Source organism: Adiantum capillus-veneris, chromosome 29 (assembly GCF_014529385.1).
Source record: "Adiantum capillus-veneris isolate H3 chromosome 29, ASM1452938v2, whole genome shotgun sequence".
In the NCBI taxonomy this organism is placed as follows: Eukaryota; Viridiplantae; Streptophyta; class Polypodiopsida; order Polypodiales; family Pteridaceae; genus Adiantum; species Adiantum capillus-veneris.
Window position 1 is genome coordinate 42,494,214 of NC_140959.1, and position 12,998 is coordinate 42,507,211.

The window sequence follows — 12,998 nt, forward strand, 5'->3', positions numbered from 1 at the left end:
TCTTATATTGTACGTTACTTGTGGATACTGCCATTGTACGCCTTTGTGGAGACATACTTGGTTTTATTTGGTAGTCCCAGCCATTTCTGAGACTTGGTTTGGAAGATAGTCATTTCTCAGACTTGACTATACGAGATTTGCATAAGATTTCGTGAGAGGGTCGATAGCGTGAGGTTTTATTGAGCCGGGGGATTCTCAATGTGAGATCCTTTCAGTGATACACGTGGCTGGAGCACCCTTTTCATGACCTCGCCATAGGCTATGTACTAGTGATTCCTACTTGATGCTCGGGTTCTATTGTTGGCAGTGTATGCATGCATATACAATCTATATTTTGGGTTCTTACTGCTCTACTTCTGGGGAAACTCTGCCAAAATTTTTCCAAGTTGTGATGGCTGGTTTTTTGGTCTTTTGAGCCATTTATGTTGTTATGTTATTGAAATTTTGGCAAAATCAGAGGATAAGACAGGTGTGCTTTCTTGGAGCTGCATGGTTGACTTTAATGGATGATCAAAATGGCCCTCAATTCACTCCTTTTCATTTAACTAAGAGAATCCACATAAATGTTCATGTGTCCAGGAAGATTTTTTTCCAGCAGCGCATAGTCTTTATGTTTGGGCCAAGAAGATTAAGAGAAAGCTTGGAATGTCCTTTGCCTGTGGTAATTCCGATGATTAACTATGAAAACTCATTTGATGTGCATGTGTTTGTTCTTATCTAACGTTGAGCTCCACTGAAGTTTTTGGGAATTGAGTCAGTCAAAAGTTTTGGGTTCTTGCATGTGTGTTCGAAGGGGCTCTACAAGCATCGTAACTTGGGTAGCCATGGCTTTCTCTTATCCGGAGTTTCATGGAAGAAGTGATGAAGATGTGGAAGACTTTTTGAAAAAGATGGACGTTGCTTGCATTAGCAACCAGATTCATGACCCTGCGCAGATGTTACGTCTTCTCCAAATCTGTTTGAAGAGTGATGCACGAGTTTGGTCCAAAGCATTTGAAGAGGAGTTGCATGTGGCTGATCCACCTGTAAGATTGAGTTGGGACAATCTAAGGCATGGATTGGAAGTGGATTTTGTGAAGACAGAAGATCCTGATAAAGTGTGGCGAGAAGTACAGGATTTGGTGCAAAACGAAGGTGAGCCAGTAGATACGTACATACGTAAGTTTTCATTGGCATGGGAGAGGATGTGCAAGGCCTTAGCACCACAAGTATCCCCGCCTGACATGATGAAGAAGGACAGGTTCTTGGATGGTCTTTGGGAGAATATACGTTGGAGAGTGGAGCTAAAGAAGCCTAGGACATATGAAGATGCACTAGAGGTGGCAAGGAACAAAGAGTGGAAGCTGAGAAAAATGAGCTAGTTAGGGGTGGAATCTTTGCCCATGAGGTCTGAATTTCAGCCTATGGACTCTTTATAAGGTCGCATGCCAGGGGTTCATCATGAACTAGAGGTTTCTGTTACTCCTCAAGTTATGCCAGCAGTAGTCACTACAACAGTGCAAGATGATGGGCTAAGGCAAGACATGAGGCAAGTGGTAGATTTAATGAAGAATCTCAGTCTAAACATGCTAGGTCAAGTGGGAAATAATCGAGGTCGAGGGAGGTTTGCAAATCAGCCAGGAGGTGAAGAAAGACCTAGGAATGATGTTGGACAAAGCAATGGTAGGTTCTGGAGGCAGACACCCACGTGTTATAATTGTGGAGAGTTGGGCCACATCAGCCCGCAATGTGATAAGCCTCCAAGGATGGGGGGAGACATGTATCCATTTCCAAGACAGGTGCTAACTAGGTCAAATGATTATGGCATCGAAATTAAGGGAGAAGAAGGAACCAGTGGATTAACCCAAGAAGAAAAGGGAAGGACAAAAGTGATAAGTGTGGTCACCTTGGAGAAGGCATCAAAGCTAGAGGATACATTAGTGATGCCTATTCGTAAGAGGACCACAATGGACAAGGAAGGAAGAAGTGCCCCAGGTCTTGGTAAGAAGAAGGGAAAGAGCCATGAAGGCGAGGATGTCAAGGCCAAGAGGAAAAGGAGGGCTCGTCGCAAGTTTCATGTTTCAGATTTTCCACTAAGGGATGGGCAATTAAGCTATGACTTGAAGGAGGATCTGATAAGTAGGAAGACAGATGTTACTTTTGGGCAGCTTATAGAGATGGTGCCTAAGCTAAAGAGACAGTGGAAAAGAATGGTTAACCCAATGGAGAAAGAGCCAGAGAGAGGTTCAGTAAAGGTGCTGGCGATGGATGAGCTACCAGACATTTGTCCAATAGTAGATGTGTGGCACAAAAGAAAAAATCTCGGACAAGGTTATGTGGATGGTGGAGCCCAAATATGTGTCATAATACACTCATGCGTTGAGAAGATGGGTCTTACAGTGACTTGGGTGTCAGGCTTCCGGATGAGATTGGAAAACCATCAAAAAGTAAAATGTTTGGGTGTTGTAAAGAGCTTAGAAGTGGAGGCATATGATGCAAAGGCGGTGGTTGATTTTCATGTGATGTCAATGGGGTTGGGAGCATATCCCATTATACTGGGTAGACTATGGTTACGTGCAATGCGAGTTGTTCAATATTGGAGACGTGGTACTATTAGCCTCTATGGAAATATAGGTGCCAAGAAGCTATATAATATGGACACAAGGAAACGATTGGAGGAGCTTTATGAAGATGAGAATGAGTCTAGTGATGAAGACTATTCCACAGTGTCTGATGAGGATAGTGATAGTACTACCAGTAGTGATGAGGATGCTGATGTTGCATTTCTTTTGATGGACAAAAGAATCCAGGAGTCTGGTTTAGTTGCATTTGCAAATGAGGTTGAAGATGAAAGCGGAGGGCCTTATGAAGTGATTGAAGGGCTGATGCAAACCAAGGTCGAATTGTCAAAGAAGCAGGAATTGATGACACAGATGATCCGTGGAGACCTCTCAGCTATGGAGAAGGAGATATATTTGCACATGCTGGCTAGTTTCCCTGATTTGTTCATTACTTCATATGAAGAGATCATAGGGTTCAAGGGTGAAGAGATGCATATAGAGCTGAAAGAAGGTGCTAAGCTAGTGTGACAAAGGCTAAGAAGGATGGGCCAAGAGCAAATGGAAGCCTTGCGGGAAGAGGTGGACAAGTTATTGAAGGCAGGGTTCATAGTCCCTGTGGAGACCACAGAATGGGTGAGTCCAGTAGTAGTCAGTCCATAGAAGAATGGGAAGTGGAGGATTTGTGTAGATTTTAAAGCCTTAAGTGCAGCCACTAAGAAGAACCCATATCCTCTTCCATTCATTGATCAGATCTTGGATTCAGTGGCAGGTTATGAGAGGTACAATGTGTGTGATGGTTTTCCAGGCTATTTTCAATTGAAGATTGCTCTTAAAGACCGCACAAAGACAACTTTTATTACGCCATGGGGTTGCTATTGCTACACGGTATTGCCATTTGGGTTGACAAATGCACCTTCCTTCTATCAAGAGAGAGAAAATTGGGTATTGGAACCTTTCATTGGTAGTTGTGTTAAAGATTTTATGGACGACTTCTGTGTCTATAGCAGTAGGGCCAAACACCATGAGAAGTTGCAGATGGTCTTGGCTCGATATGATGAATATGGAGGACAACTAAATCCAAAGAAATGTCATCTAGCACAGCTAAGGGTGAAGTTGTTGGGCCATATGGTGTCAGAAAATGGCATTGAGGCTGATCCAGACAAGGTTAAGTCTATTATTCTTCTCCCATCACCTACGAGTACAAAGCAATTGGCAACCTTTATACACAAAGTGAAATACATGGCACGGTTTATTCCATTGTCTTCGCAGCTCCTTTATCCATTACAACAAGTGGCAAAGCATGATCCATTGCAATGGGATGACAAGTGTGAAGAATTGTTTCAAGAGGTAAAAGAGGTGCTAGGGGGGTTGTCAGCCATGCAGGCTCCTGATTGGGAGAAAGTTTTTTATGTAAATCCATCAGTAGGGGATGAAGCCATTGGAGCCATGCTATTGCAAAAGGGGAAGGGCAGCCATTATATGAGGCCAGTGTATTGTGCAAGCCGAGTGAAGCTAGTAGCAAAGAGAAAGTTCTCGGAAGTAGAGCTAGTGATGGCCAGTGTAATATTTGCTTGTTGTCGACGATTTCGTCATTACTTGCTACCATGACCTTTTGTTTTCTTGACGAGTTATGCCTTTTTGCCACAGTTAATTAATGGCACTAACATGTCAAATGTGGTGAAGAAATGGGTAATTGAACTGCAAGAGTTTGAGTTCTCTTTCCTAGTGGAAGACAGTACAAGAGCTACCCTAGCTGATTTGTTGACTTACAAGGAGAATCCCCTTCTTGTTAAGGAAGAGGTGGTGAGAAAGGTAGTTGAAGAAGTGCCATAGATCAGTGATGCACATGTGTTTTTCTTTGATGGCTCATACAAAAAGAGCCATGATGCAACTTCAGGGGGTATAGCACTTTATGATCCAGAGGGGAAGCTAGTATGCAAGAAAGGGTTCAAATTGGATGCGCATAGTAACAATGAGGCTGAATATGCTACTTTGGAAGCCGGATTACACATTTGTTTGAAGCATGGGATTAGAAGGTTGAGCATAAAAGGTAATGCCTTGTTAGTTGTGAAGCAAGTGTTGGGTGTGGGGAAGAGCAAGAACACCTCATTGAAGGAAATGTGTTTCAGAATTAAAGGCCTGTTAAAAAATTTTGAAGCATGGAGCATCAGACACATTGAACGTGTTCTAAATGGAGAGGCACATGAAGCAGCTCAAAGCATGATTGGGGAGCTATTTGTGTTGAGGACCAATTTAGCCCTTTATCATGGCCGGGAAAGTTTGGCTCAAGAAGAGGAGTTTTTGCTAACGAGAATCATTCCAAAAGACATTTAGAAGTCTAAGAAGTATGGTTTTGTGCGTAGAGCATACATGTACAAATTGATTGGTGATGTCTTGTACATGAAAGGGGCCGATCTCGTGTTGAGATGTGTACCTTGGCGGGGGGAGCTTTATAGAATGTTGGAAGAGAATCATGAAGGTGCATGTGGCAGACATTTTGCTCTAAAGATCACCTTGCATAAGATCTTGCAAGAGGGGTATGTATGGCCTAGTTTGCACAAGGATGTTCACCATTGGTGTAGGTCTTGCAATAGGTGTCAAGCATTTGGGAAGAGAGTGTTGAAGCCAGAGTTACGGAAAACCATTATGGCATTTGATGTGTTTGAAAAGTGGGGAATTGATGCAATAGGCCCGTTACCTATCACAAGCAGGGGCAAAAGCTATATTTTGATTACAGTGGACTATCTCTTGAGATGGGCAGAGGCTATAGCAGTAAAACAGATCACTGCAAAGGATGTGGCAAAATTTGTGTATGATGAAATATGGTGCAAGTTTGGGGTGCCACTAGAGCTACTTTAGGTAAGGGGCCAGGCTTTAGAGGTAAACTGCTAAACTTCTTATGCGCAAAGATGAAGATTAGGCACCAACATACCACTCCTTATTACCCGCAGTGTAATGGCTTAAATGAAAGATTCAATGGTGAGTTGGTACAAATCCTTTCAAAAGTGATAGAGCACCAACGAAAATTTTGGGATTTGGAATTGCCTAGTGCATTATGGGATTACCGTACTTCGGTGAAAATAGGTACAGGGTTTACTCCATTTCATTTGGTATATGGAAAGGAAGCACTATTGCTTGTGGAGGTAGAGTTTCCTGTAGTAAAGATGCTAGAAAAGTTGCTTGGGCCGCCTAGTGATGCATTCAAGGAGAGGCTCTTATAGTTACAAGAGGTTCAGCTGGATAGGATGAGTGCATTGGAACATTATGGGCAGATGCAGGATAAGGCTTTGGCAAAGATAAATGAAAAGGTCAAAAGTAAGGGTATGAAGAAGCATGACTTGGTTTTGCGGTACAATAGTAAGCTAGACAACACCTTCCAAAAGAAGTTTCAAATTAAGTGGGAAGGCCCTTTCAAGGTAGTGGAGTGTTTTCCGAATGGTACATATCAGCTGGCTAACTTGGATGGTATTCTACATAAGGGTAAATGGATTGCGTCTTAAATTATATCATGCCAGGTTAATGATGGTGCAGCAAGATGAGCTGTCTGTGGATCAAGCAGTGTTGGTGAAGGATGAGGAGACTTGTGATGAGGCGAGTCTCATATCTCTTTTTGCTCCTACTGATCATGAATGATCTAGTAGGCTAGGGGATGGGCAAATTATGTCAAGAGTTTTTTGGAGCAAGGGATTGCGCATATGTACATACCCATGCATGGTGCATCAAATAAAGAATTGCCCATTTTCCAGAGCCAGGTGGTTACGTGGGGCCCACATGTGTACAGGTAGGATAGGGTGTACATAGTGCATCGATTTTCACTATCATCAGTACCAGTGTGTTTTTTCGATAATAATGAGGAGTTGGTAAAGCGTAAAACTTCTCGAGGAAGCTATCCACAGGCCGACGACATGAGGTAAGTAGGTGCGTTAGATGGCATCTAGTGGCGTCAGGAGCTCGAATGGGGTCAATACTTGCATGTGGATAAGTATGGACACAACATGGGTGTTTTCTTGTGATAATTATGCAGAAAATTCATCATAAGGACCATATTTTTGGGCCACTTCACGTGGTGGCGAGATGAATTATTGGAAAAAGTTGAGTTCCAGGTGTGCGGATGGATGCAGCAGGGTGACAGCTATACACTGCAAGGTCAGTTTTTGGCCTGTTCGAGGTCCGTTTGAGGTCAACTAAAAGGCCAAGGGTGCCCAACTAATAAAGCTAAGTGTTGGAAGTGAAAAACCAGAGAGAGGACTAGAAAAAACGTGGAGAAGAGACTGCTCATCCGAGGTTGGATTTGAGCACTTTGACATTGTAGGCTTGGGTTTTGGGCCGTTCCGGACGCGATGGCGTTGTCCATTTTACCAAATGCCTCACTGTTTTTTTTTCTATTTTGGCTGTGTAAGTTTCTCCTATGAGCGAAGCCTCTGCTCCAATTCGTGATTGTATCTGGCATATTTTACCCATATTGTGTGAGCTATTTGCCCCATTTGTGTTGGCACAAGCTCAATTGTATCTAACCATCAAAAATTCTCCTCTCTTGAGCTGATTTTTTTGGGTGTGTGTGTGTGTGTGTGTCTCTCTCTCTGTGTGGAGTGGGTAAATGGGTAGTCTCTCTCCTCTCACTCCATCAGTGCGTTCCCTGTCTCGGCCAGGTGGGTTGTGTAAGTCGAGTGGTGCCCCATAGTGTGTGTGTGTGTGTATCATCCCAAGAGTGTGTGTTGGGTCATTATAGAGGCATTCTGTGTGTTTCCATCCCGCTCACAACGTGCAATGGGAGTTGTTCAAGATTGGAGACGTGGTATGATTAGCCTCTATGGAAAGATAGGTGCCAAGAAGCTATATAATATGGACACAAGGAATCTATTAATGGAAATTTATGAAGGTGAGGATGATTCTAGTAGTGAAGACTATTCCACAGTGTCTGATGAGGACAATGATAGTACTACCAGCAGTGATGAGGATGTTGATGTTGCATTTCTTGTGATGGACAAAGAAACCCATGCATTATGGGCTTAGCGTACTTCAGTGAAGACAAATTCAAGGTTTACTCCGTTTCATTTGGTATATGGAAAGGAAGCACTATTGCCTATGAAAGTAGAGTTGCCTGCGGTCAGGATGTTAGAGAAGCTGCTTGGGCAGTCCACTGATGCATTCAAAGAGAGGCTCTTACATTTACAAGAGGTTCAGCTGATAGCATGAGCGCATTGGAACATTATGGATAGATGCAAGATAAGGCTTTAGCAAAGAGAAATGAAAAGGTCAAAAGTAAGGGTATCAAGAAACATGATTTGGTTTTGCGCTACAACAGTAAGCTAGACAAGACATTCCAAAAGAAGTTTCAAATTAAGTGGGAAGACCCTTTCAAGGTAGTGGAGTGTTTTCTGAATGGTACATATTAGCTAGCTAACTTGGATGGGATTCTACATAAGCCAAGGGGAAATGGATTGCGTCTTAAATTAAATCATGCTAGACTAATGATGGTGGAGCAAGATGAGCTGTTTACTAAACAAGTAATGTCTATGAGGGATGAGGAGACCTATGACGTGGCGAGTCTCATATCTCTTTTTGCTACTGCTGATCATGAATGATCTAGCAGGCTAGGGGATGGGAAAGTTATGTTAGGAGTTTTTTGGAAGAAGTGATTGCACATATGTACATACACATCCATGGTGCATCAAATAAAGAATTGCCCATTTTCAAGAGCCAGGTGGTTATGTGGGGCCTACATGTGTACAGGTAGGACAACGTGTACGTAGCACATTGATTTTCATCATCACCAATTTCAATGTGTTTTTCTATAATAATGAGAGTTTGTAGAGCATAAAACTTCTTGAGAAAGCTATCGCGGGCCGATGCTATGAGGTAAGAAGGTACGTCAAGTGGCATCTAGTGGCGCCAGGAGGTCAAATAGATCAAGACTTGCACGTGGATAAGTGAGGACACAAAGGGAGTGTTTTCTTGTGATCAATTATGCAAAAAGATCATCATGAGAACTATATTTGGGGGCCACTTCACGTGATTGTGGGATGCATTATTGAGAAAAGTTGAGTGCCAGGTGTGCGGATGGATGTAGAAGGGTGACAAAAACGCACTGCGTGGCCATTTTTTGGCTTGTTCGGGGTCCGTTTGAGGTCAATCAAAAGGCCAAAGGTACCCAAGGGATAAAGTAAAGCGTGGACATTGAAAACCTAAGAAAAAACAAAAAAAAACGTGGAGAGAAGAGGAGGAACAGCCGCAACTCAATCTTTGCTGTTTTTGGAGCCTGTTTTGGCCATAAATTGCTTATCCGAGCTCAGATTTGAGCACTTTGATATTGTAGATTGGGATTTTTGGCTGTTTCAAATGCAATGGTGCATTCCATTTTTCCAAATTCCTCACTATTTTCCTACTATTTTGGCTGTGTAAGTTTCTCCTGTGAGTGAAGACTCTACTCAAATTTGGGATTGTATCTGCCCCATTGGTGTCGGCCCAAGCTCAATTGTATCTAAGCATCAGAAATCTTTATTCTTTGAGCTGATTTGTGTCTGTTTCTATGTTGAGTGGGCAAATGGATAGTCTCTCTCCTCTCATTCCATCCGTGTGTTCCCTGTCTTAGCCAGGTGGATTGTGTAAGCCGAGTGATGCCCCAGAGTGTGTATGTATTATCCCAAGAGTGTGTGTCGGGTGATTATAAACGCGTTTTGTGTGTTTCCATCCCGCTCATATTCTTTTTGTGTCCCCACTGAGGATATTCTTTGAGTACCTTCAGCTTTGGCATTACAAATTACAGTTACAGGTTACAGATTACAGTTACAGGTTACAGGTTACAGGTATAGGTGATTCACACATGTACATGTGGCTGGAGTAGTGCCATATACTGGCAAGTGGGAGTCACTTGCAGTTACCGTGGGTATGCATCATTTGGCGCTTGTTTGAGCGTATTGCCTGTGGTATTGTACATTACTTGTGGATACTGCCATTGTACGCCTTTGTGGAGCCATACTTGGTTTTTTATTTGGCAGTCCCAGCCATTTCTGAGACTTGGTCTGGAAGATAGTCATTTCTGAGACTTGACTGTACGATATTTGCATAAACCTTCATGAGAGGGTCGTGGTGAGGTTTTATTGAGCTGGGGGATTCTCAAGTGTGAGATCCTTATGGTGATACAGGTGGCTGGAGAACCCTTTCTGTGACCTCATCATAGGCTATGTACTAGTGATTCCTACTTGATGCTTGGGTACCATTGTTGGCAGGGTATGCATACATATACAGTCAATATTTTGGGTTTTTACTGCTCTAATTTTGGAAAAACTTTGCCAAAGTTTTTCCAAGTTGTGATGGTTGGTTTTTTCGTCTTTTGAGCCATTTATATTGTTATGTTGCTGAAATTCTGGCAAAATCAGAGGGTAATTAGTCAAGTGTGCTTTCTTGGGAGCTGCATGGATGGCTTTTAATGGACAGGAAGATTTATTAGCAACATCGCATAGTCTTTATGTTTGGGCAAAGAAGATTAAGAGAGATACTGGAATCCCCTTTGTCTGTTGTAATTCCAATGATTAACTATGAAACCTCATTTGATGTGCATGTGTTCATCCTTTTCTAAAGCTTGAGCTCCATTGAAGTTTATGTGGATTGAGTCAGCAAAAGTTTTTGGGTTCTTGCACCCGTGTGAACAAAAATGGATGACATATCCTTACATTGAGTTGGAAAATCAAAGGTTGGATATGTGTGAGAAAATGATCCAAACTGTTGGGGTGTAGGCCAGGTGGCCGTGGGAAACCACCCTTGTACACTTGATTTCACCTAATCAATATAGGGAGAAAAAGAGAGAGGGTTGACTCCTCTTTGTCTTCTCCACTAACCCAACACAGGTTGTCTGTGTATCATCCCCTTCCCTATTCTCTTCTTCCCCTCTCTTGCACACACTCCGTACACGCACGACACACACTCAACAATTGGTATCAGAGCTCATGTGGGAACAACAACGGTGGCGGTTGCAGATCGCGGAGCTTGCACGGCGAGAAGTAGCCATAGCAGGAGCTTGAAGAATGGGAGAGAGCTCGGCCATAACCAGGCTTGGAGCTCGGAGCTCGAGAGAGGGAGTCGAAAGAAAGTTCAAGCTATGAAGGCTTGAGCGGATCAGAGCTTCCAGATCAGCCATGGAAGCTTGATCGAATGGATTAGGAGGAGTCGTGGAGCTCGCAGCCTTCGGCATGGAGACGGCCACTTGCACACACTCATAGACCTTCATAGCTTGGGGGCAACAAAGCAAGATCGGCACCTTGTGTGTGTGTACAAACACACACACACACACACACACACACACACACACCGGGGGGCTCTGCTACAACTGCTTTTGCCTTGATCATGAAATGCAATAGTATTCCATGATGATGAACCCAATTGTTCGGAGCAGCTTGTAGTTTGTGTGTTTTTGCACAACTACTAATTTGAGTAGACATTGCAAAGCTCGAGTGCTGAAAGGAGAGTCTGTGTAGAGCTGCGGGCTCATAACTCACGATTGGCATTGTGGCTGCAGCCCCGCCATCACTACTGCACACATACTTGATTGAAGCAATGCTTGGAAAGCAGCGAAAGCATTAGGTGCAGTCAAGCAAAGAAGCAAGCCATTGAAAGGCTTGCAAACTTGAGAAATCGTGCAGCCACAGATTCAGGCAAATGAACCAAGGGGCAGCATTGAATTGAATCTTGGAGATACGGGAGCAGATCGGGCAGTGCTACTCCATTGAGGCAATTTGGGCAAAGCATTGCCATTGAAGGAGGCACAGTCAGGATGTAACAAAAGTTGGGCAGCAGCTTTACATTGCAAGGAATTTGGGCAGCAGCTCGTGAGAGTTTGGGCTAGGAGCTCTTGAGTAGGATCGCAAACCGAGAGCAGGAGTCCAAGGTTGTGTGCACTCACACACACAGAGTCGTCGACTGCAGGCAGCTTTCGACAGACAGCAGTGATTTTTTTTAAAATTTCACACTCCCACATTAGTGTGTGTGCAAGGGCTCATTCCCACTCAGCCTGCATACGAATCCCCTGACTCCTCTCCTCGAGCTCGTGAAAAGAAAGTTTCTCAGAAATTTGCAGTTGTGAGATAGAGAGATAGACACACATTCTCTCATTGCGCGAAAAGCTTGTGAGATAGAGAGTGAGCGAGCGAGAAAGAGAGAGAGAGAGAGAGAGAGAGAGAGAGAGAGAGAGAGAGAGAGAGAGAGAGAGAGAGAGAGAGAGAGAGAGAGAGAGAGAGAGAGAGAGAGAGAGAGAGAGAGAGAGAGAGAGAGAGAGAGAGAGAGTCAGAGAGAGAGAGAGAGAGTCAGAGAGAGAGCTTGACACCGTGCTTGCGAGCGAGCACAAGCACTCGAGTCCGACAAGTTGAGAGCAATCTTCACAGATCGAGTAAGATCTGCGATCGATACCGATCCGACTCGGTATTGACTGCTCGAGCATTGGCGTTTTACGGCTACTCGGCTAGCCACTTCCGCCCGGCGGCGGAAGGTGACATCGACATCGACACTGCTCATGCGCACAGGCTCGACAGTGCTCATTGCGGCGGATCTCCGACATCCGACCCAGACACCGGGCGTTTTTCCCAGACGAGCGCGTTCCCGCGATCGACGACCATGCTTGCGACATGCGCGGGTGAGGTACCTCTATCATAGACAAGTGACACCCGGCATCGGCACCGAGCGGAGAGATCGCCCTGTACGACACAGTTTACGGATACAACACCTTTAGCGGCTATTAGACTAGCATATTTCTGCCTGACGGTAGAAATCGGCACATAGTGACACCGACATGCAGGTTACAGGCTACAGGCTACAAGGGGGTTTTTCAGCCCATTCACTCACAGATTCCCTAGGTTACCAGACACAACGTTTTCACAGGTGATTTGGCAGTCATTTCGACAGCAGATTCTCTGCAGACACATGTGTTGACAGATGCATTTTGTTGTGAGCACACCTAGTGCTACTGAGCTCTTTTGAGAGCAGATATCCCCGCAGAGATCACTTTCACTGCATGTAGCAGTTCTTGGCGCCTGTTTGAGCGCGGTTTTACTCATGTACGTTGAGTTGCGGACACTGCCCACTGTACTACGTGTGGAGCCATTTTTTGCTATTTTGGCAGTTTTTCCCGGCCGTTTCTGAGACTCGGACCGGAAGAGCCCTTTCTGAGACTGTGGCTAGTCCATTTGTGTCTGCATTAGCCTTTGGAGGGTCGATAGCGTGAGGTTTTCTTTGAGCTAGGGTGTGCTTGAATGTTGAGACACCTTCGGTGATACAGGTAGCTGGAGTTCCCCTTTACGGTACCCTCGCCATAGGATATGTATCTGGACGGTTATTTATGCTTTTGACGCCGAGTTGGCACTCACATACCAGTTGTTTTGTGCAGCAGATGCCCAGTTAGTGAAGTTGACACATTTATATGCATTTTGAGTTGAGTTTTGACTCCTCATACAAAGGAGACTCTGCCGG